We start from the raw sequence: 26,147 nt of genomic DNA on the forward strand, positions 1-26,147 counted from the left end.
ATAGCACAGTCAATTATGTAAAAGTCGAAAGCTGCAGCCACAGTGCCAGAAGAGATTTAACGTAAATTTTATTTAAAAATTTTTTGTATGTTTTGTATATATATATATAAAAAATATCAAATTGTAATTGATTCATGGATAATAATTCAAAGAAAGGATGTAGGGCCTTGAGCTTCTTACAAAGGGACATTTTAATTGCTAATAACATAGAGGCATTAGGGAGGGTAAATATAGTTTTGCTCCACTTATAACTGTATTTGAATGAAATGCTAGAGGAAGTTCACTGACATTTTTAATTGTTTGGTTTTTGCCTTTTGATATTTTGTTGATTTGTTTGTTTTCTTTGTCTACTTCCTAGAAAACTGCTAAAGCTTGTATTTGTTCTAGTATGGGGAGACCAGGCTTCTCCCAGTTGGGACAATCTGAAATGTGTGTTCTTTGTGAATAATCAAGCCTAACATTGTGCTGAATAGTCAGTGAGTCTTTGATGGTGCCTTGCTCAGTTTCTTAGCAAAAACTGAAAATGTTTCAATCCATGGAATGAAATGTTAATTTAAATTGTTTCCCAGGAAATGAAAATGCCTTCTTCCTATATAGTTTGTAACAGTGGTTGTCCTTTGATAGATGGAATTGTAGCTACATTGTTTTCCTTCCTTTACATTTTTCCACACATATGTACACATGCACATACATATTTCTCTGTAATTATTATATATTTCCCTTTTAAAAAGAAATAGCTTTTAAATTTTTATTGGAGTAGAGTTGATTTACAATGTTGTGTTAGTTTCAGGTGTACAGCAAAGTGAATTATGTATATATATTCTTTATTAGATTCTTTTTCCATATAGATTATTACAGAATGTTGAATATAGTTCCCTGTGCTATATGGTAGGTCCTTGCAGTTTATCTATTTTATATATAGTAGTGCATATATATTAATCCTAATCTCCTAATTTATCACCTCCCCCACCACGTTTCCCCTTTGGTAACTATAAGTTTTTTTTTCAAGATCTGTGAGTCTGTTTCTGTTTTGTAAATAAGTTCATTTGTATCATTTTTTTTAGAGTCCACATATAAGTGATATCATATGATATTTGTCTTTGACTTACTTCACTTAGTATGATAATCTCTAGGTCCATCCATGTTGCTGCAAATGGCATTATTTCATTCTTTTTTATGACTGAATAATATTCCACTGCATATATGTACCACATCTTCTTTATCCATTCCTCTGTTGATGAATATTTAGATTGTTTCCAAGGAAATAACTTTTTTAAAAAAGCAAAAGAATGAGAAATAATCTCATTATACAGAATTATATGATAAAATGGCTTTCATTAAAACAGTATTCTATCTAGATATGTTGTGAATATTCTTGGCAACTTTTATTGAAATAAAAGTTTATTCATGTATTTAAGAAATACTTATTTAGCTTCTAGCAAGTGCCAGGTACTGGTTCGAAGTGCTGGGATATAAGCAATGAACAAAGGGAAGTTCCTGATGTCATGGAGCTCATGTTGTCATGGATGATAGACAATAAATTATGTAATACGTTCAGGGATGACAAATGCTATGAAAAAAATCTAAGAAAATAGGGTGAGGAGATGGAGAGTGATATAGAAGGTGCTATTTTGTATAGGTTGGGCAGGGAGTAATGAAAGTATCTGAATAGATACAGGGACATTTCAGCAGAAACCTACTTAAAGTGGGGGAGCTAAGGAAATATCTCTGAGAAGAACTTCATAGGCAGAGGACGTGTAAGTCCAGAGGCACTGAGTGGAAGCATGCTTGGCATTTTTAACATCAGGGAGGCCAAGGTGGATGGGGTGGACTTTGAGAAGGAAAATAGCACAGAATACAAAGTCAAACAGGGTGGTAGAAGGTCAGATTATACGGAGGTCTGATGGCCATCGTGTTCTGAGTGAGATGGAAAGTTGTTGGAGGTTTTGAGCAGAGATGATGTTCTGTTTCATAATTAACAGGATCATGCTGGCTACTGTGTGGACAGTAGGTGATAGCAGGAAAGAAGTGGAAGCCAAGAAGCCAATATGGAACCAATGAGCAGTTCAGGTGAGGGATGATCTCGCTTTCTGGGTTTCTGGCTGGGTAGTTCTTGGGTACATAGAAGTCCTCAGCTTTTCTGAATGCTTTATGTCTCATGAGATTTCTTCTGTGGTCTGAATGGAAGTCTCATTTGGTTACTATCCAAAGCAACTATGAACAAAGCTGCCTACCCTGGCTTGAAATTATCTCCAACTTATTGCCTATGATGGGAAAAAACATTATAAAATTTGACAAAAAATAATTTTTCAATTTTATTTCCATCATTTTGCATATAATTCAGCCTTATCAAAGAATCATTTAGAGAGAAAGAATATTAGCATTTAAATGATTTACGTTAAAGTCTATTATACCTATTTAGGTCTAAGATTGATTTTTATTCTTATGATGTGGGAGAGAAGAGAACAAAAGGTCTTAGGTTATGAATTTGGAATTGTTGAATCTTTTCTCTGCAGGAGGTGGTGTTACTTATATGCAAGGGTCAGGTGAGTCCAGAAAACTAATGCAGAAAGAAGGACTTAGCCTCCAGAAAAATTTATATCTAATTTTGAATCTCTCATGGCAGCATTAAAAAAGAGAAATGAAAACAAAGAGTGGAAAAGGGGAAATTAGATAGCAGAGTAGATTGTTTACTTTCCTTTGCCTCCTGGATTTTCATTCTTTTCTTTTATCTCTTCAGCCTTGAGGATTTATTGGCACCCATTTCATTTGTCTTTCTCCAGGTTTAAAATTGAGGTGATGAGATGGAATATTACCTGTGTGCTTCAGAACATCCATGAGTGACATGTGATAGTTGCCTGGGAAACTAGAGATGAAATTTTATAGGCCTTTGAAATGCTTTACATTTGAGAATTAAGCTCAGCTGAAGTTTAAACAGCATACTGACAGTGAGTATTGATCTCTCACATTATCTGTTAGGATATTTGAGGTGCAGATAACAGAAAAACCCCAACTCCAAGGGGTTTAACCAACAAAGAAATGTATTATCTAATATAACTGGAAGTACAGAGGTAGAATGAGCTCCAAGTGTGTTGTAATGAGAAGCCTAATATAATCGAGGATCCAGCTCCTTTTCGTCTTTCTCCTCTGTTGTACTCAGCTACCTCCTAGGGCTGGTTGTCCTTATGGTTTCAAGATGGCTGCCAGTGACATCCTGAGCAACATTAATTCTTATTAACTGCCAGCAGGAGAGGAGAGGGGAGCTTTTTCCCTTAAACCTAGAAAATAGTACTTTTCTTCAATCTGATTGGGAAAACTTAATTCACATGTCTACCTCTAGACTAAGGAAGGCCATGATCTAACTGGCACAAACAAATCAAAATCCTCCTTGAGGACTAGATGTATTGTGAATCTCTGGATTAAAAGGGCTTCTACTAGGAAGAAAAAAGGGGGGAATTGGGAATTAGGCATTGTATATATCATACAATGGAGAGGCAAGAGTTAACAACACATTCTACACTGGAAAAAACTTTCAAGGAATGGAATCTGCCCCAAATTTTGTTATTCTGTCCCTTGTCATCAACGCCGTGGATATGTATCTCCCTCACTAAGGATGAAAAGAGAAGGGGAGGGAGTTCTGGTGAGTCCAAAGTTTCTCCTTTCTACAGTATTTTGAAGCACTTCATTAAAGAACTCAGCAATAGTTATTTTAAAACATAAGTTGTTCTAAGGCCTTTGTTCAGCATCCAAAACTTAAAATCAATGAATACTTGTGATGTTATAAGAGTGGTTTGTTGCTTACAATTTCCTGTATTCTGAATTCTTTAAGATACCGGTAATAATCTATTTCAGCATCTTTATTAGCTGTATCTATAGATATAAATATTAGTAAGCAATTAAACAAGGCTTTTGAGACATTTTCCCTTTTATTTTGGAATCATGAAATTTTCTTTGTTAAAAATAATTTTAGCATATTAGAACCCAACCATGCAACAGCAGATATATGACAAACTTGCTTTTTTGCCATTTATTTATAAATAATTTATTTATGTATTAATTTTCTATTGCTGTGTAAAAATTACTGTAAACCTAGTGGCTTAAAGAAATGCAAATTTATCATCTTACAGTTCCTGTACGTCAAAAGTCTGGGCACGGTGTAGCTAAGGTTCTCTGCTCAGGGTTTCACACGGTTATAATCAAGGCTGCCACCAAGTGTTGGTCACACTGTCATCCTCGTCTGAAGCTCCATGTCCTCTTTCAAGCTCATTAAGCCTGTTGGCAGAATTCAGTTCCTTGTAGTTGTAGGAATGTCCCCATTTTTAAATAATGTTGCCAGGGATCCCTCTTGGCTCCTAGAGGTCACTCACAGTCCTTTATTAGTGCTTCCTTTTTTCCAGACCAACAGGAACATATCCGACTTTGAGTCTCTGATTTCCTATGTCTCTAGACAAAGATCTAAGGGTGCATGTGATTAGGTCAGGCCCACCTGATAATCTATCTTAAAGTCAGTTGACTGGGGATTGTAATTTGATGTGCAAAATCCCTTCAGAGTAGCACCTAGAATTGACGACCTGGGAGAAAGTATGTGCACACCAGGGAGCTTCCAAACGTAAAGGCTGGGCTTCCATCTCTCAGTGGAAGATCCAAATATTGTTTGCTGGGGTCTCATGTGTTGGACACTAAATACTTCAGAAGAACTATTCTTCTCTCTCTCTCCTCTCCTTTCCCTCTAGCTAGATACAAATCAGTTGAATTTCTCCCCTACAGGAAGAAATATATAAAGAATTACCTCTGTAGGTTGCAAGGGCAGGATGAGAAGGAAGATGAAGATAATGAAAAACTAGTATTATGTCTGAAGAAAATAGGGGAAAATATAATTGAGGAGAAGATGTGAGAAGGAACAAAGAACAACCCAAAAAGCAGGCATCCGTGAGAGAGAGTTGGTGTCAGGGTTCTATGGGTTTGAGATAAAGTTAGAACAAAAGAAATCATTATATGAGTATGAAAAGATGGAAAAAACAAGGCAGAGACATTAGAGTGCAAAGTAATAATAATGATGGCATTTGCGGCCATGGATTTGCTTTGAACAAGGCACTCTGCTTCTTTTTCCTAAATAATTTCCTGTGGTGAAGGAAGGCTGATGGCAGCAAATATTTGTGTATATATCTTGATCTTGTTAACAGTATTTCTCAACACTCACTTTGTTATGGTCTGGCTGCTGCTTTGAGGAGCCAGACAAAACAGATAATATTACACTTAATAAACACATATGAAGGCCAAAAACATAGCTACAAATGAAAGAAGTTTAAAATAACCCAAGGTGGTCTTGTAGTCTCCTTGCAACAAACTGTTTGGACAAGAAAATGAGAATATATATAACCCAGTGTGTTGTTTTCTCCTTTTTCTTTTTCAAAATACTAACAAGGTTGAATATAATTTGAAAACAACTTCATAAATCCATTTTCCCCAGAGCACCGTAAAGAAATATTCCATGTGAGTACCAACTGATTACTAGTTACTAAATCAGAAGTGATCAAATAAAGTTAATGATAGAGGGTTGGCTAAGCTGAGACTTTCAGTAGCATGTTTGTGTGTGAGTGTGTGTGTGTGTGTGTGTGTGTGTGTGTAAAATCCAGTACAGATATATTGCAAATATCTATCCTTTAAGCATGCCGTATGCATCTCTTTTAAAATAAATCGTGAACTATTGCAGAATTAGTTTCATTTTAAGAAGAAGCAACATATATCACAAATGCAGGAGACTTCGTTTTGGCTTCTGACTTTTTGATGCCCCTGAATCTTCAGGTTCTTAGCTCCATAAAAGAAGGGCCTAGGCAGAGGTTGAGAGTTCCTATGACACCATCAGTCAGTAGCAAACAAGTGAGTATGCCAGGCTGCTCCTAATGTCCTCTATGAAGATTCACTTTTCTCTTTGACTGGACATTGTTGCCATGGGGTTATGCAGTTGACTCATTTTCATTTTATTGGGGGAATTGTGAGAGTGCTATAAAGAAGGGAGATGAATTGGAGGAAACAGCTCTCTCTTTCCTTCTCTGCCAACAAGCTTTAGAGCATAGCAGAGGGATGGTTCAGAATCCAACATACTTGTGACTCTGATGCCCATTCTAATTAGATGACTACTTGTTTGGGCTTTGTAAGACATCTCCCACAAGAATGAAGAGGAGTTTTTCTGAGAATAGAGGCAGAGATATATTTGCAGGGTTGTTAATAACAGCTGCCAAAGACAGCAATGATGCCAAGATTATTAGCCTAAAAGGAAGACACAGTTTAGGATAATTTTTTGGAATTAATTTACTAACCAAATCACCAACATTGACCTCAGGTATGTGCACCTACTTTTCCCCCTGGCTTCTAGATCTGACTCCTTGTGTATGAGTTACCGTTCATGGATTACCAGGCATCATTTTTCTCATCAAGTATTTAGATTAAAGAAATGCCAGTGTTCCATTCCCCATATTTCTCAGGTTTAAGTGTTTGTTACTAAAGTACCAGAAAGCAATGACACTTTGTGGCTTTTGGGATACATATGGCTTTTCAAAATGCAGTTCATGAAAGCTTCCAATTTCTGAAGGAGTGATATTTTTCATCACAGGGGATCAGTAGTCCTATGATTCTTTGGTTCAGGAAAGCTTGCCATATCATTTTGCAAATTATGACTACAAAATACTGAAGGCAATCTTGTCAAGAGGATGTGTTCTTTCTGTTACTTGAACTTTATTTTGGTTGGGTCTCAGCTCTAATGAAGACTGGCCTGGGTGATTCTGGTTTGAAAAGGTCACAGGTATACCAAAGTCTATATAAGTATTTTCATCTTATTATGTCTCTACCACACAGCTGCTATTGAATTTTCCTGGGAGAATATACTAGGAGGGCCAAGATCCTTGTACCAGATTATTGATAGCAGCTCTTAATATATGTAGCTCTTGGGGAAAGAAAGTGATTTAATTCATAGTAGTATTCACTAATGCATAAGTAGAATCAAAATTAGCTGCTTATAATTTGTTAAGAAATCAGAATTTCACTTGGGAGTAAAAATTACTTCAAATATAAAATAATAATGCTATCATTATGCATTCTTTTTTGAAAATTTGTGAACATTAATGACTTGATGTTTCTGGAGAAAGTTCTTATGAGTGACATTTTTGTTTGTTGCTTTGTCTTCATTTGACAAACCAAGTTGCTAAGTCCATATTAATGGGTTAAACTGATTTCTTTAATTACATTTGGAATGCAAGAGCAAATTAAGAATTTATTAAATTAATTGGGTTATTTTATTCAAATGCTTCCAGGGTGATTATCATGATACCTAAGTAATTAGACTCAATCTAAATAAATTAATTGAATAAAATATTAGCCTAGTTTGTGCCTTAATGGAATCATTTCATTAATACTGTCAGGAATGAGGAGAAAAGTTTCCAGGCATTTTAAAGAGCACAGCAGCATAAATGTGGTCAATACATTATAGCTGGCAGTGGAGTTTACCAAGTTAAGGAAACTATATTACTGATTAGAAAAGGCCTGATGATATTACTCCTCCATTTTACTGAGAAATTTAAGTCTCCCCACAAGCCTCCCCACAAGCCTACCCATACTCATCATCCAATTTTTTCATTTCTAAAACCACTCGATAGCTTCTCCCTCTTTTCCATTTTACAGTCTCTGAGAAAGAAAGAATCTTTTTTAACCAAGGCTGATCCTTCCGCTTGTGCTCTAATCCTACTCATTGTTCTGTCTTCTCTAGGGCTTTGATTTATCAAATATGTCCTGTAAAATTATTTATCTATCTACATATATTTCTTTAATTTTTCATTTACAACTACTTTCTTTCCCTCTGCCTGAAAATATACTTGGGATAAGCAACACACAACCCCCTGAGAAAAATAAACAAAAATACAAACACACTTCTCTGATTATTGCTGCCCCCAAACTTCTTACTGTTTTGTCACTTTCTTTCCATTTTCTTTCAGCAATCTTAGAAAATGAATTTACCCTTGGTGCCTTATCTTCCATATAGTTGACTTATTTTATATACTTAGGATTCTGTACCTAATGAAACTGGGGTCTCAAAGATCACTAAACAATTTTAACTAACACATTTATTTCATTCCTCTTCTATTCTGATTTCCAAGGTTGAAGTTTTTCTTGAAATATTTTCCTGGCCAGTGTTCATCATTTGCCTCCTAAATTTCTTTTTTTTCCTCTCTCTTCTCATTTTTTATTTTTTAAGAAAGATTTAGGATTTTGTAAGAAATTACTGTTACATTTTTAAAAAATCTGTCAAGTACTGCAGTAATGGAATAAATAAATAAGATTTTTAAAGTTCAGTGTTTATAGACATATGTATAAAATAATGACTGAGTTAGAAGACATTAAATAATGTTGATACACACCAGGAAGGGATTAGGCAAGGAAAGGCACATCATTTCATCACAAGAAATAAAGACCATAGTTGGAAGTTAATGACCAGCCAAAGCTTTAGGTCTTGTGGTAGTTTTCATAGCTCCAGGGGGTCATTATGGTGGAACCTTCTTTATGGTACTTAGCTGAAATAAATAGATGGCAGTTGGAGAATTTTACTCTGGGACCCCAATGTGGTGTTAAAAAGAAAGCACTGTTTTAATAAGCCTGGTGTATGAGGAGGGAAGGAAAACAAATCCAAAATGGTTTGGTGATACTGAAAGTCCTATTGACATATTAAGGAGAGTTAAAAAAAAAAAAGTAAAATAAGGTTAATCCTCTTGTCTCGCTGAACTGGAATTCGTGCAGTTACAAAGTTAAAATTCCATGTAAACACTTCCTTTCTTGTAAACAGACACAGTATAGGTAAACAACCGTGATATTTCACCTCAGATGAAGCTATATGCCAATATTTTGGGAAGAAGATCTTAGGTAATTTCCTTATTTTTAGATAGCCTAAGTCCTTGAAAATAGCACTAATACCTCTGGCTGACAGGCTATCTACAACAGCAAAGTGAATAGAAGTTTTGACGATGATAAGAGGTTTCCCAAAGAAACTAGAGTTTCCAGTTAAACACATACAGTTACTACACTGAGAAGTCCAACAGACATCAGAAGAACTTGCTTTGGGTCAACCCCTTACTACCAATTTTCTTTGACAAATTTGTGCCAAGAGTCTACCCATTTTTTTCTGTCTGGACTCTGAACCTAGATTAGTTTGTCTGATAAATGGACTCACTCAGGTTCCATATAAATTTTAGCAGTATTAAGAAACCATCTGTGTGAATAAATAAAATGAATTTTCAGGATGAAATGACACACACCCACACACAGCCACACACACACACACACACACACACACACACACACACACACACACACACACCACAAAGTTAAAAACAATTGGGCGGGGGAGATAAGGGAAAATATTAATGTAAAAAAATCATAAAAGTGACAATTGTAAAGCAAGCAGATTCCCACTCATGCCACACGATATGCCTTCATTAAGGTGTACTCTTTCCAGTTGGTATGAGGGGCCCAGACGAAGAGAGCAGAAGCCATGAACTGTAAGGGAGCTGAGACGCAAGCCAGGCAAAAGGACCATCTGAATTTGCCAGACACATTCTCAGGCAGCTCTAATTTCTGGTGGAGTAGTTCAGTTCCAGGAATGTAGAAACTCACTGAGCCCAGGGTACACAGACCCACAAGGAGATGGAGAATGCCTGTGGCAATGGTGGGGGTACAAGCTTCAGCGGATACAAGCACAAAGTCCAGTCAAAGCCTCAGAGCACATCAAACCTAGACTAACAAAAGGTGAAAGGAACTGGCAGCGCCAAAGAGGTCCGAAGAAGATCAATCCCACCGTTCTAGTTTCCAGGATCAACAAATTTCTCCATGAACTGCTCATTTAGCATGAAACTCATGCATTTTGTGACCATATCAAATGACTCTGTCATTTCAGGTGGGCTGTACTAGTATGTATTTTGGGGTATAGTGATACACCGTCTCCACAATGCCACTGTGCCATTATATCGGAAAAGTTCATCATTATGTCTTTTCATCTGCCTCATCACTAGCAAAGTCATTTCAGATGCTTTTGTTCAAATCACTGGAATTTTCTTGAACTGGACTTCGATACTCATACCAGAAGTCTGTGCCAATTGCGGCTGCCGTATAGATGGTAGAAGTGGGGCTAAGTACACAAGCAATTACAAATGCTGTAGCAAAATGGTTATCCATTGTGGCATTCAGACTGCTGGCCCATCCTCCTGCTTCACAAACTTCACCCTCAAGCTCAAACCGCAGCACCCTGCTCTCCCCGTGCCCCCTCTGGCACACTTCCCTGCAGAGCCCACCCCCTGCACTCCAGCACCTCTGCCTTGGCCCTCACCCTGGCTGGGCCTGACCCAGGACTGCCTCCTAAATTTCTTTATTTTATTTTATTTTATTTTATTCTATTCTGTTCTATTTTTTTAAAACATCTTTATTGATGTGAAATTGCTTTACAATGTTGTGTTAGTTTCTGCTGTATAACAAAGTGAATCAGTTATACATATACATATGTCCCCATATCTCTTCCCTCTTGCGACTCCCTCCCTCCCACTCTCCCTATCCCACCCCTCTAGGTGGTCGAAAAGCACTGAGCTGCCTCCCTGAACTATGCAGCTGCTTCCCACTAGCTATTTTACATTTGGTAGTGTATATATGTCCATGCCACTCTCTCACTTCATCCCACCTTACCCTTCCCCCTCCCCATGCCCTCAAGTCCATTCTCTACGTTTGTATCTTTATTCCTGTCCTACCCCTAGGTTCATCAGAACCTTTTTTTTTTTTTCAGATTTCATATATATGTGTTAGCATACGGTATTTAAATGTTGGAGAGGGTGTGGAGAAAAGGGAACCCTCTTGCACTGTTGGTGGGAATGTAATTGACACAGACACTATGGAGAATAGTATGGAGGTTCCTTAAAAAACTGAAAATAGAACTACCATATGACCCAGCAATCCCACTACTGGGCATATAGCCTGCGAAAACCATAATTCAAAGAGACATGTACCACAATGTTCATTGCAGCACTATTTACAATAGCCAGGACATGGAAGCAACCTAAGTGTCCATCGACAGATGAATAGAAAAAGATGTAGCACATATATACAATGGAACATTACTCAGCCATAAAAAGAAACAAAATTGACCACCTAAATTTCTGAATTCACTATTTCTTCCCTCTTACTTTCCTTTTCCACTCACTTTTACTAACTTTCAAAGCCCTGGCTTTACCTGCTAGCCAAATTCAGGAATTAAATGAAAGTCCTGACTTTGTTTCGCTTCACTATTCTCTACATTTATTTTCTTGGTGACCATATGTGTTTTCTTAATCACAAGATCATTTCTATTCTATTGAGTCCCAAGTCTATTTACTGATGATCTAACTTATTCCTAGGATGCTAACCTTCAATTTTAGATAGGAATAACTGGCTAACACCACAATTTCAAAAATCTAAAATTTAAATCGATTGACAATATCTAAACTTAAACTTTTTAATTTTTTTTTTTTTTTTTTGCGGTGCTCGGGCCTCTCACTGCTGTGGCCTCTCCCATTGCGGAGCACAGGCTCCGGACGCGCAGGCTCAGAGGCCACGGCTCACGGACCCAGCCGCTCCGCGGCATGTGGGATCCTCCCGGACCGGGGCACGAACCCGTGTCCCCTGCATCGGCAGGCGGACTCTCAACCACTGTGCAACCAGGGAAGCCCAAACTTTTTAATTTTTTTAAACCTTTTTTTTTTTTTTTACCCCCAATCAACATTCCCAAGATACAAACTTGAAATCTTGGTGACAAAGTTCGCTTCTTCTTTCCTCTAACCTTACACATCTACTTAGATATCCTGTCCATAGATGAATTCTCCTAAGTGTTTCATTTGTATTGTCCTTTCTTTCCATGATTATAGCCAACATTTGAGTTCAGGATTTTGTTACCTCCTAATATATTGCCTTATTTAATACGACAGTTTTCCCATAGGGTACCCTCATTCAATGTCTTGTTTACAAGATTGGTATATACTAATAGCCTCTCCTTCCCACTGCTTTATCTCTAAATCCCATGAGATGATGGTGCCTTTCCCTACTGTTCTTCTGACACTTCTCTCTCAATAAATGCTTTTTCATTCCTATAGTACAGTTTGAAAATATCACGTTTTTGCCAAGAAGACTTTATACATTTTTGATTTGTAACCCAATTGAAGAAAAATTCTTACCCTTACATTTATTTGCCATAATCATCAAAGCCACCAACATCATATCTGAAACCAAAACAACTTCTAAACTATAATTTTTTTCTACTTTATAGATACCTGCTCATTTAATTGTCAACAAATCTATGAAATAAATATTTATATTTCCCCTTGTTAAATGGTGGAGCTGTAACTCAGAAAGTTAGCTACTCAAGACACAAAAATGTATCCTTCAGGGTAGGGAGCATAACAGACCATGGCTCCAGCTGCTGGGCTCTGAAATCCATCACCATTGTGCACCAAAGTCACAGTTCCTAAGGGCTATTCCTAGTCAGTGACTGGGAGATACAGGACTCTTCTAACAAACTTTGGCTCAAAGACTCCCTACCAATTTTGTAGAAATTTCCTGAGCTACACTGCAGTCCTTCCTTCCTTCTCTTTCTCTTTAAAAGGTGGCAGGCCTAAATCGTAGTCTGACAACTTTCTTGATCTTCTCTGGCTATCTCCCATTTTCCCTCATAGGCATTTACTTCAATCAGCTGTTGTATGGCTAAATCTGTCTTGGTATGTGCTTCTCAGAAGACCCAGACTAACACAGTCACACTACTACTTAGAAGGTGAGCTAAAATTTGTACTCTAGCTAGGTATCTAGTTCCAAACCCAGTATACTTAGCCACTAATATATGGTCTCCATCCACATTTACAGATTTTTACCCATCTTTAGTCCACCACTCTCCATCCAAACCAGGCTACTATCCATTTCCATTTCATTGCTTTCCATTTTGAATGCCTTCCAGTCTCCCTCTCAACATATAAGTTACTTTTCAAGGTCTATTTCAAATATAACCTATCCTTTGAAGCTTTTTTAAAAAATCATTTGCCCTAAATTGAATTCTCTTTTCAGTATCATCACTACCTGTGCTTCTTTTATTAGTTTAGGGAATATTTTAACATTTTGTGTAAAATAGGGCCAAAATATGTGTTAGCTACATTCTCATTTCTGCAGTTGACTTCCTATGTGACTTTAATTATGGGTCCGTGGGACATGGTGCCTTATATGCCTCACTTTCTTCTACCTTACAGTAAGCAGATATAAATAGAAACAATTTCCAAGCTACAAAAATAATCTTCATAGTGCTGAGATCTCATGAGACTCGAAAATATCTATTATAACATTTGTTTTAAAATAATGGCTTTTATTCATTAGGATTTCTATAGCAACAATGAAATAACTTGCATGATATTACCAGTCAATTATAAGATTCCTAAGAGTAGCTATTTTTTTTCCATTGATGATCTCTCTCTCTCTCTTTCTTTCTAGAAGAAGAAATACCATATGCATCCATTTTTCTTTTCCTATATTCAGTTGACAGGAATATGAAGAACACAATATTTCCTTCAAACATAGTTACAAAGATAAGTTGATTCTTCGAAAAGTAATTTAGATCTAGACATTAAGCATCTATAGCTGTTAACATCACAAAAAGAAAGATGACTAGATGTTATCTCTCTTGACAGAGAGATCTAAATACATACAGCTATGGAATAATCTTTTCAAAAAATAAAATGTAGGAGAAACTTAATTTAGAAGACATCTTTAGATCCAAATGCAAATTTAATTATATGACTAATGAACATGTCAAGTGACACTACAGGGATGCAATCAGCACCTATGTTCTTTTTTCCAACATTTAAATTGTGAGTGAGAAAAATAAAATTGAAGGGGATCCTTATAGATTAAAGAAGATTTAAACAACATATCAACTATTTGCAATGTGTGGTCCTTATTTTGATCCTGATTCAAACAAGTGTTAATAAAAATAACATATATGAGACAATTGGAACTTTGAACATTTAAGCAGGTATTCAAGGCTGTTAAGGAGCTATTGTAAGTATTTAGGTAATAACGGTTTTTAGGTTTTTATTTTTTTAAAGAGACATTCTTTAGAGATACATACTAATATATTTATTGTTGATGGACTATGGATACATAGGGCTTTATTGTGGATTCTGGCTATTTTCTATGTTTGAATATCTATAATAAACAGCCTAGTACAATTAATATAAGATAAAGAGAGTGGCTGATTGCATAAGCAACAAAGGCTAACTACCCTTTTTGCTGACTCTCTCATAGTCAATTTTTGATCCTCTGTATTAGTCTGCAATACAGATTGGTCTGTGTTAGTTCCTACCACAGTGATGAGGCCTCAGGGAATAGTCGTAAGCATTAAATCACAAGTTCCTGCTTGATCAGACATAAAGTAATATTATTAAGTGAAAATGAGGATTAGAACAGCCACGAGGTTCAGAATACACCTGTATTTTGCCAAAACTTTTTTTTTTTTTTTTTTGCGGTACGCGGGCCTCTCACTGTTGTGGCCTATCCCGTTGCGGAGCACAGGCTCCGGACGTGCAGGCTTCAGACCCGCAGGCTCAGCGGCCATGGCTCACGGGCCTAGTCGCTCTGCGGCATGTGGGATCTTCCTGGACCGGGGCACGAACCCGCGTCCCCTGCATCGGCAGGCGAACTCCCAACCACTGCGCCACCAGGGAAGCCCTGTCAAAACATTTTATTCCTAGATGGAATAGTGAAATTACTGTCATAAAGATTTTTTTTAACGAACAAAGAATCAATATAAATATACTAGATGATTTTACGAAATAGTATCAAGACTGATATATGCCCACCTTTACCACAGGGATAAAACTGCTAAACAGACCAGGATACCTGTGATAACAGCCAAAACAGCCCATTTCTATTAAATAAGGCCAGGATTATACTGAGCAATTTTTGCTGTTTGTCTCTTGTATTTCAGACTTGAGGCAGACCATTTTTGTTATTATATTGTCAAGTGTTTGGATGCACAGGGCATAGCTTGTTTATCATTGCATCTCTCCACCGGTACAATTTTGTAACGTATAATTGGCACTTAATAAATATTTATTAAATAAATAAATAGATAAATAAATTCATGTGACTTTTACCTTATATTACATTCATTACATTTTATATTAGCGTCCTTCTGAGGGATTCAGGATTCTAAATAATGAGCCATTAATTAAATGCAATAGTTTCATCAGTTTTATATTGATAATCATTAGCTTCGGTGTCAAGGGTACATTTTCTAAGTAGATCTGCATACACCAAGGCTGTAGCCTATCAGGAGTGTATAGCATCACATAGTGTAGAAAACAGAGTGTGGGTTTAAATCCCAGCTCAAGATAATCTTTACCACACTAACCTATTTGCTCGTTCCCAATGGTCACAGCTTTTTGTCTTCCATGTCTTTACCTATACTGTTCCCTCTGCCCTGAATGCTCTTTTTCCTTGTTTGGCTAACTGTTACTTTTCCTTGAAGACTCAACTCAGTCCATGCCTCCTGGCCTGGATGAGATAATGCCTTTTTTCTGTACTAAGAGACACATCAGGTTTGCCACCATAGAGCTTATAGCCCTGCAACATAATCATCCATTTATTTGTTTCTCCCCCAGCCCTGGTTGCTACTCGACTCCATCTTACCCCAGAACACACACACACACACACACACACACACTCTCTCTAAAAAAATGTCTAAGGATAAGAACTATGCCTACCTCTTTGTATCTTCAGTGCCTAGAATAATGGATGACACTCAACTGATGCTCAGTATATCTTCACAGTTGTTGACATGACTTAAAATTAAATAATTGTATGAAGTTGTTGTTAAACTTTTGTCTCCCATTTAAGTGGAAAATTTTTCTTTGTCCTGAGATAAAACAAACATATACCTCAAAGTGATATGACTTCTATTGGTAATAAAAGGAGAGTCACCTTCACAACCAATTTGACATCACAATTACCTGGTATGATTTAGGGAGCATCAAAAGGACCTAGCCTTCCTACTCATAAATAATATTATGGCTGTGACACAATGCCTGAAATAACCATAATCATTCACTCCTATAGTTTAAGTAATAAGTGCTGCTGTTACAGTAAAAAAGTTAACTTACAGAGGAAACTTCTTTGATAGTTCGCCGGGCAGTATGGCATTTAAGTAATGAACATAAGTCAGATAAATTTGAAAAGAGGAAATGAATTCCAAATACATAGAGAATGGTTCTATGGTAACCCAAGAGCATCATGAGGACACAACTCTAATAAGTTGTTCCTGGATTATAGTAGGTACTAAATATAAACTCACCATTTTCCCCTAGTACCAGTTCTGAATAGAACCCTCTTAGTGATGCTACTGACTGGAGATGGACAGTAGGTCATTCAAGAACTTCCTAAAATTCCATCAATCACATACAACTTTACTAATTTTGCCATATCCGATAAAGCAATATGGACACTTCTTTGGCACCAAGAGAGTGATACACTGAAGTGCAGAGTAACTTCAGGAAGCCTCAGGTAGGAGAAGGGAATGAACCAATGTACTCTAGCAATTTAAAAAGTCGGTTTTTTAAATTTTAAATAATCAGTTTTGTTATTTGTATGAGCTTGCATCTAATATCATCACTGTTACAAAAAGAAACATATTCAAGAGCATAATCTCAAATTAGAGCTGGACAAATGGGAGCTACTATTCTAAAGCTTAAAGCTCTCTTAAATCATAATATCAGAGCCTCCAAATTTGAAATCTCCATGGTTTGTTGAGTCTGGTCTATCGAGCTCAGTTTTGGCCCGGTTCCCACACATCACAGCTTCCTTTAGCGTTTCGATTTTGCAACATGTGGTTCATGCTTCTTTTCACCTCTGCATAAAATGAGCTAGCCTATCATTTTAACTGTTTATCCCTCAGGGTATTTTTGTCACTCAGTAAATATTATTTAAAGCTAAAGATGATAGTTTTCAAACATCTATCTGTAGAATATAACATACATTGGTCATTTGGATAAATGTCAAAGCTGATTTTTTTAATATTCTTTTTGAGTTTCTCTTAAAGTGGAAAGGAAAATTGAGTTCAGCCATCTTTCCATATTCAACTCTTGTTCTTTCTCACCTTTCTCATGCCTCTTGTAATAATTTGTCCTGTTTTGTCTTTAGGTTTTTTCTTTTATCTTTTTCCCTCACCTTGTACTTTCCTGGGTGTCTCCTGTTTACACATTTTCTCAACTGAATCCATCACTACAGCAGAAAGTAAATTCTTTTTAAAATACTAGAATTTTGCAAGGAATTTTTTTTACAATTTTTTATGAAAACATCATGATATTTGTGGGAAAAATTTAATACAGTAAATTGGGTAGAGCAAGTCTACTGAGTAAGAACAAATAAAACATTAGACTACTTCAGCTTGGAAACACAGAGTTTAAACAGTGACCTGTATTCATTTCATAAATATTGATTGAGTACCTTTTATATTTCAGATCCTGTATAGATTTTGATATAGGACAGTGAACAAAAGAAATACAATTCCTGCTCTCATGGAGCTTGTATTCAAGTATCATTAAAAAGTATGATGATATTTCTGGTCATAGGTTTAGAGGGTGTGAAATGTATATAATTGGGAATAGGGGTATTTGAGAAGAAAACAATACAAAATTCGAAATACAAAGTTGGATATATAAATATTTATTTAAAACTAGAAAAAATTCACAAAATTAAAAAAATTTAAAGCTGATACATGCCACAGGCATTATAAAATTCAGGAAAATAATAACACTTCTACTAATAAACTGACATACAACTATGACACTTTTTTTCCCTAAAATTTTGGCTGTATACTTTTTATAGCCTCTTCATACATTAATGATTTTATACCATTTTCTGTAGAGAGTATAGAAGAAAACTCAGGCTCTTGTCTAGAATGACAGAAATAAGTTTGTTTTATTATTGATAGTTTAGAAAAGTTTCAGTTTTACAACTCACTGAGAAATGTAATGCTAAGGTGCAGTTTATTACAAAAGGATGAAAAATACATGATTCTTTACACACTGACATACTCCATGTTACAACTACAGGTTTGTTCTCTAAAAATTTAGGAATTCTAATCACTTCTATGTAATCAAATGAAAAGAGCTATTTATTGTGCATTTATAGTAATAGATATTGTATTATTGGGTATATGTGCAGTAATAAAAAGAAGTTTTTCACTGAATAAGCATGAGGGAGAACTGAGTCTTCTACTTAAATGTTTACATATCTTATGATTGGGAGAAGTTCTCACATACCACATCCAAAACCTATTTCTCTTCCATAGCCCACATATTTCTAGTGCTTGGTACTGTAGGACTCATTCATCTCACAGCCTGACTCCTAACCATGCACCACGCATGACCACTGCATAACCATGCATGACTCATGTGCTTTAGCACCATGGGAGGCTAACACTAACTCAACCCTTCATGGAAGGGAATGTGAACCACATACATAAATCTCATTAAGCCCAAATTAAATGTATCTCCAGTGAAATTTCCACTTAGTTGAATTTACCCTTAATTGGATTCCGGGACATGAGGGGAAGTGTGCTCAAAGGAAAGTCAGAGTGGAAAGAGGCAGTTGTCTTATACAATTGTGGCTAGAATCTACTTCTGCATATTTTACAAAAGCATTGCTAGAGCTGAGCTTTGGAAGAAGCTTGAGCAAGTGAGAGGCTCTGGAGTTTCAGCTACATTAGATGTACTGTAAATCTGTTTCTGTGGTCACGAATGAATTGAACAAAGCTGTTTTATTTTTCCAGAGCTGACATTTCCAGAGATACAGCATTAATCTTACCTATCCAAGGTAAACTCAGTCATATCAAGTTTAACACTTAGTATCATTCAGTTAACTTAGCATTTTCCTGGGTGGAGCTCTCTGGAAGTGATTATATATGACTCTTGCATTAGAGGAACATGGATCCAGAATTGTCCTCTATTCACACTACCCTCCACTGACAGTACCATCCCGCTTGGTTCCCATTGTCATATATTTGCACCCATTGTTGCTACATGTGGTGTCCAAGTTTGTTCTACATCCACTCTCTGAATCTGCTCTGAACCTGGTGGCTCTCTTTCAGCCACTTTCAAGGTTCTCTCAAATGTTATAGATACAATTCAGGTGTTTCCCTTCCCCACAATGGGTGGTGCTGACAATAACATGCTGCCTGTGACCCCACTCACCATTCCCATCTCTCAGCACTTGTGATTCCACTACTTTATCAACTCAGTTGAAGAGGAATATGTCTAAGAAGCTAGTAGTCTTTCCGGTCTTTGCTCTGAGATGCTTTCTGTGCTCTTGGATTCCCTTTAACCTCTTAGAGTTTCTAATACATTTGCTCCTCTAAGTCTTGGCCTGGAAATTTGGACACTGGGTCCCCATCTCAGCTTAGTTTTACTATTCAAATCAACCTTCTTTCATAGGCAAGTCAAACTTTTATCTCCTTCTAGGATAGATCTAATTCTTAGGATGCATCCTACGTTCTTTCCAATTCTATGTCTAATAGTCAAGATTTAAGAAATTAAAAATCAGTTTTTTTCTGTGAAGCATCTACTTTTGCAGTTGAAAGTCCTGATTTCAGAATATGTTTCTCTGCCATTAATTAAAAAGTATCTGTGGGAGAGTTCAATGGATTTTTTCCTGGACATTAAATACTTTTCCTATTAGGCAGCGGATGACACTGGAGTAATTAGTGGGGTGTCTTGGAACCATAAAACAGTGTGGCCATAAAAATGTCTCTTGTTTAAAATTTCCAAGCCTTATCCTGCTATGACTAAAAGTGATGAAAATGAGCAATTTTAACAAATGCTAATATATTAAATATTGTACAAGAAGATACCTTTAAAAATATTGCAACAAGAAAAAAACATTTAAAATGTATAACATGAAATACTACTTCAACTAGATAATAACACTGAAAAGCCTTGTTTAAATTAAAATAGCTTTGTTCTGATTGTAAAATCACTTCATATTTATTTTAAAAATATCATATAATACTTTATAAAATTGCCCATAATTCCACTACTGAAAGATAATGCTAATATTTAATGCTCTTATTCAAAACTTGAAGACTTTCTTATTCCAAGAGCTAGGATAGGCAGAAAATGAAAATAAATGTACAAGTTCTTACAGCCATTTACAGATGAAAGTAATGGGTCTATAAATGGAAAATGGAATGTGTTTTACCATAAGTAATAACTATTATGACTTTCCTTCAGCTTATATTGACAATGTAGTCTTGGGCTGACCCACAGTCAGCATAAAATGGTTAATCAACAAAGCTCTGAGGAATATGGTGAAAGAGATTACTTGAAGGTATCAGAGAGATGTTTGTTCACAAAAAGAGGGGGGATTCTTTTTATAACTTGAGCTGGAAATTGCCCCAAACTCCAGGGTAGTTTTTATAACTCTTCCACTGGCTCAGGCAAAGATAAAATGAAGAGAGGAAATATGGGGGCAGTACAATAAGATGGGAAAGAAAAAAATCCTGGGAAATCTGGCAGCTGTCTTGGGCCACTTTGGAAAATATATTTTGGAAGACAAACATTTTCATGCTTCAGTGTGACACAGATCTCTAGAGAAGTAGCAAGTTAGGAAAGGCAGTAAATTGCACTTCAGCGAGAAAGTTGATGACAACTCTGAACTCAAAGTCTGGCTTTTGAACAGTTGTAAAAAACAATATTGAAAAACTATCTCTCACATATTCATATAAAAGCCCAGAAACTCAAATATGCCTGCTCCAAAATAGTCTGGAATGACATGTGGAATAACAAACCAAGTCTTGTCGTGATGATGGTGAGACGGTCTCATCAAGGCAGGACAGCAATAATCCTTTTAGCTTCAGCCAGCTTGGGGTGTTAAAAGTTCCTTATGTAAAATTAAAATCAGTATCACACACTATGAAACATTTATAGGACGTACAATGTATGATATAATTTTATGATAAATGAAAAATGTAGAAAGTAAACCTCAGAGAAAGTTAGGCATAGAAAGGTATGTATGACCTGAAGTTTTTGTGGAAAATATCTTAAAGCAAATGTTATTTGAATAGGACCTGAGAGTTGGAGAGAACTGATAACTAAAATAGCTTTAGGAGGCTTTCAAAGCAAACACAATTAAATTGTACAGATGAACATATTGTGATGTGAAGCAAGGGATACATGACAGATAGTGAGAAAGAAAATAGGTAGGTAAGGTGAGTCAAGCAATTTTTGTATAGTTAAAAAAAAAAAATTAGTGTTGGGTCAGGATTTTACTCTTAGACCTAATCCTAACTTTCTGGTTGATTTTAGGCAAATCTCTTATCTGCATCTCATTTTCTTTCTCTGTAAAATGATGTTAGACATGGCAGTTCTAAAATTTGATGTACATGATAATAAAAACTAAAATGTATTAAATGCTTACTGTGTGAGCAGAGCGTGCTTTTAGCATCCATTTCATACTTGCAACTTTATGAGACAGACTATGTTATTATTCCCATTTTAGATGTAGCAAAATTGATTATTGAAAAAATTATTCAAGCTTATTTTATAGCTAGCTGACTAGGAAAAAATATGATGAAAGTAGAAAATTTTAAGGAAAATGAGTCAAGGTATTGTGTATAACAATCAGTATGTAATGCTGGAAATTTTGTAGGGAAGCAATTAGTTAAGAGCATATTCTAGAAATAAACACATGGATTGATGAGAGATTAGAATTAGGAGGTAAAAGTGGGAACACAGAAGAAAGATTTAGTCTAGGAGATATTTCAATGAGTCTTACTGAAAAATTGTATGGATGCGAAAAAGAAGACCGGCAGAATGTGGCTTTGAAGTCAGGAATGCCTGAACTCTGACACTTTCTCTCTGGATCTTGAATATGTGCTTAACCTCCTTGAAACTTAGTTTCCTCACCTATAAAATAAGAGTCAGGATACCTACCATGTCGGTTGTTTGAAGGATGAAATTAAATACCATACAATGTGCCAATGCTATCCCTGGAATTCCTTAATTGCTAGCTATTAACATCATGCGGATGGCAGGTTTGGAATTTTCATCAAAGCATGTTATTAACTGAGATACTAATGATACCACTTATTATGTATAGTATCAACAATAAACATTTACTGAGCATTTCTTGTAAAATACAAAGAAGCATGCGATGCTGACCCTTTATATTAATGTTTCACAATTTTCCAGCAAAGATAAGAAAAGTACATAAAGAGGAAACAAAAAGTCAAACCACCATATGATAATGCAATAAGAGAATTACAGAGTACAATGAGAATTGAGAAATGAAAGAGCTTATTTTTGGCTAAGGGATGAAGAGCATAAAACCATGATCTAACTCTTAGAAAACGAGTAGAATTTCAACATACAGAGATGGAATCATACCAGATTTTTGTACTAGAGTGAAAAAAGACACATTATTAGGAAAATGACAAGAATACTCTGGTTAAGGTGGCTAGTGTATATTGGGAGAATAATAGAGGGAAAGTTATACATAGTTTGCAGGTGGTTTTGAGTGATAGGCCAGCACTGAATTTTATCCTTCAAGAAGCAGGGAGGGAGGTGACATTTTTTAAAACAGAATGACACTATAAAATTGGTAATGTAAGAAGATTAACAGACTAAAAAAAATGAAATTGTGGTGCTGGGGCAAGGTAATATAATTGGTGAATTCAAGATAAAAAATATAACTATTTTTAGCCATATGATTTAAAACAAGGATCCTTTCTTTGAGGAAAAATTCACCCCTCGTAGTTGTGTTCCCTCTAAAGATTGATCTGTTGTCTCCTTTATAACCAATTGTTTCTAAGGGTAAACCCAGAGTCCCAGATATATAACTGATATCAAAATTCTAAGGAAGGGTTGAGAAGGCTACAAAGAAAACCAGGAGTCCAGTGAGATAGGTGCATATGAATTTGTGTGGATAGTATTTTGTTAAGCTGGGATTCTTCTTCTTTTTTTTTTTTCTGGAGGCTTTTAAGCCAGGAATGTCCTCTATTGTTCTAAAATCATGTTATTCAGAGGAGAGCAGACAAAGAAGGAAAGTAGATGCATTATAGCATAGTTGTTCCTTCTCAGAAATCCTGGGTTCAAGTCCCAGCTTGCAATAGTTCTATAATAATGGACAAGCTGCATAATTTCTCTGTACTCCAATGTTATCACCTTTAAAATAGGGATAATAATACTTCATAGGGATATTGTTAAGGCTGAATGACAAAATTCATTGAATCAACTAGAAGGATATCTACCACATGGTAAATATGACATGATATTTAGCTTCTGTTGTCTTTAGTGTCAATCCTTTTTAGGTAGAATCCATTGTAATAGTTCAAGGATATGTTAATTATAGTTCAGACCAAAATGTTTAGCAGTAGAACTGAAAAAGTTGAGAATAAAGAATATTTTGGTAACAATAGCCCTTGAACTCATAGAACTGAGAAAAAACAAAACCAAACTGTGGAGCCAGTCCTAAAAATCTACTAGTCCTAAAATCCGCTAAAATAAAAACTTGTGATTGGGGTTAGTGCTTGGAAATTGAGCCACAATAGGGAGTTACTGTGGAATGCAGCATAGTCAGTTTGCTGTGGAAAATGAAATAGAAATAACCTAGAGGATGGAATAGAGTCTTGAATAACACCCAGATGAACAGAATGCATTAAGAAAGAAGAGAAAAGATGGGACCAGAGAATTAAATGGAAATCAAAAATATGCTCTTTCAAAAGCCCAAATAAAAAAACTAAAATCTCATAAAATAAAATATGGTGATTTACATGGATTTAGTGTTTATTGCTTCAAGTTCAGGGAAATGGAGACTGAAGATAAAAAATAACTGGGGTTGGAAATTACCAGGCAAATGATGTCCCTTAAACACACCATATTATTAGAGTCATGTGAAACAAAGTCAGATATGGAGGAATATGTGGCTAACAGATAATAAGAAATAGAGGTCCAGGTCATCTTTGCAAAAGTGAAGTAGGCAGAATCTGGATGTAATGGTAGCATTTAAAATTTTTTTGTGGAATATCCTGAAAAAAAAAAGAAAAAAATAAACCCACTGGGCTAGAGCTTGTTTGATACTGGATACCATGAATTTGCAGTAGGCAAGATCCACGTGATTTTCTGTTCTGCAGCCCTGGCCAATAAAGGAGAAAGCAGACCAGGGGGTAATCCAAGGTTCAGAATGGGCGCCCTCTGAGTTAAAAACCATGAGACAGTCTTAGGGAGTAGCAAATATGGCATGAAAATAGATGTTCACAGAAGCAAATTAGCACCCAAATAAGCTCTAGAACTGGTCTTACTTCTTTTGAAATAGAACCAAGCAATGTCCTGGCAGCATACATTATAGTGGTGGGTGCCTGTTGTTTTATAAGCAACTTGATTGTTTCTTAAAGTTGGCTTTAAGCCTGAAAAGAATATGCATTTGGAGTCTAAGAGGGAACCAGTAGCAGAAGAACTATAGCAATTAAATCCATGTTTAGCCCTCTGCTAACCCTTTTAGCTGTCTCAGCCTGACAGTCTGCATTTGGCAAGGGCGCTGCTCAGTCTGCTTTGCCCTCTTGGCAAGGCAGCCATCTGGCCAGTTGCACCTGCTTCCAACAGTCCTACTACTCCCATGAGCCCTATGTTGGTTTAAATGAAGTGAGAGCTAATGGGACTTGAATTACATGTGGAATGGGATGGAAATGTGTGAAAAGGAGGGCTAAGCAAAGCCAATTAGCTAACCTGGAATGGATAAACTAAACTGAGTAATTGGAAAGAATGGCAGAACAAGGTTAGACAAAACAGCAACCAGGATGATGAATGTTCTTCGAAAAAAGAAGCTGACAAGTTCATGGTCTGGGGGGAAAAACAAAACTCCATCTGCCTATTCAAGTGGCTCCAGCTTCTCATTCATATTAAAGATAATTCTGAGCTGTGCTCTAGCAGCATTGCTGAAAGAAATTGCTTCAGGGAACAGGCTTCCTCTCTCCTAACCTCTGCTTGATGACTTGAGGAACATAATGAGCGCGGTGGTGCTGTCAGAGGAGCAAAATCGGTACCTAGAAGAGATTAAATTGAATGTAGGGGAAGCCTCCAAAATAACATACCTTTCCTCCTTGCAGAAACAATGATGATATTTTAACGTAAAAATTGCTGAAATGGTCTAGATGTGAATTTTGCTTCATTTTATATATCGTTTTGGACTTTTTCAATCTCTTCACATTACTTACTGTTTTAGCCATACCTGCTGCCCCACCCCCTCTTTGTACTAGTTAACACTAGCAAAATATATGTCACAGGATTAGAATTCCCATTGTTTTCTATACTGGAATACTGAGGATTGTATTACATGGTTATGTACCATACATGATATATACACTACTATAATAGTTTGTGAAGTTTCACAACTTTATAATAGCTCTGTCTATGAAATAATTAACCTTAGATGCCCAGAATATTAAGACAGAAACCTTTTGAAATTACTTGCCTCAGAAGTTAATCAGCAAAAAACATAGTATACTGAAATTCAGTGCACGTGTGCACATGTATATATGTTCAACTATCTAATTCGTTGTTAATTTTTCCTCAAAACTAGCAAGTTACCAAAAAATATCTACATGTCTTAAATTTAGATTATTTATGTTAATCGGCACGTCTCTGAGCTAAATATTTCAGAAAAAAAATGGAAAACTATTTTCTATGATTCCAAAGTTATATAACAAATCCACATGTGCCCCTACATTTACTGAGTTTTGCTTCTCCATGAATGGCCCGGGAAAGAGTGAATAAATTCTTTTAGAAAAGCTCAGTTGTGACAACATATAGACATTTTTCCTATTTTCAAACATTTTCTGTTTACTCTATAACTCATATAAACATTTGGGCACTTATCAAAATTAATCATTTTGGTACAAGGGAAAAGTTTTAGAATTTGAAAAGGCCAACTTTCAGTGGATGTGGATGTATGTGTATGTGTTTAATGCCAGATACTGCAGATAGTAGGGTATGAAGTTGGTGATTTTATGTCTATCTCCACATTCTATTTCTGTACTTCAAGTCTCCACCTCTAAA

The 26,147-nt window shown here is 36.1% G+C and overlaps 1 long non-coding RNA gene and 1 pseudogene across 2 annotated transcripts in view; one reads left to right on the top strand and one right to left on the bottom strand.

Annotated features, from left to right (window-relative positions):
- The first annotated feature begins 1,995 nt into the window (after positions 1-1,995).
- The window catches only part of LOC309823383, a 110,840-nt gene continuing 86,688 nt past the window's right edge, over positions 1,996-26,147 (top strand). Inside the window, exons 1-2 of the long non-coding RNA XR_014296822.1 lie at positions 1,996-2,070; positions 2,784-2,948. This is a non-coding gene — a long non-coding RNA (uncharacterized lncRNA). The remainder of the gene's footprint in view (positions 2,071-2,783; positions 2,949-26,147) is intronic.
- Positions 9,460-10,230, bottom strand: LOC309822637 (claudin domain-containing protein 1-like; annotated as a pseudogene). The gene has a single exon. The product of its transcript is annotated as a claudin domain-containing protein 1-like (transcript).

The sequence above is a fragment of the Grampus griseus genome, assembly GCF_964374135.1.
Source record: "Grampus griseus genome assembly, chromosome: 5".
Classification (NCBI taxonomy): domain Eukaryota; kingdom Metazoa; phylum Chordata; class Mammalia; order Artiodactyla; family Delphinidae; genus Grampus; species Grampus griseus.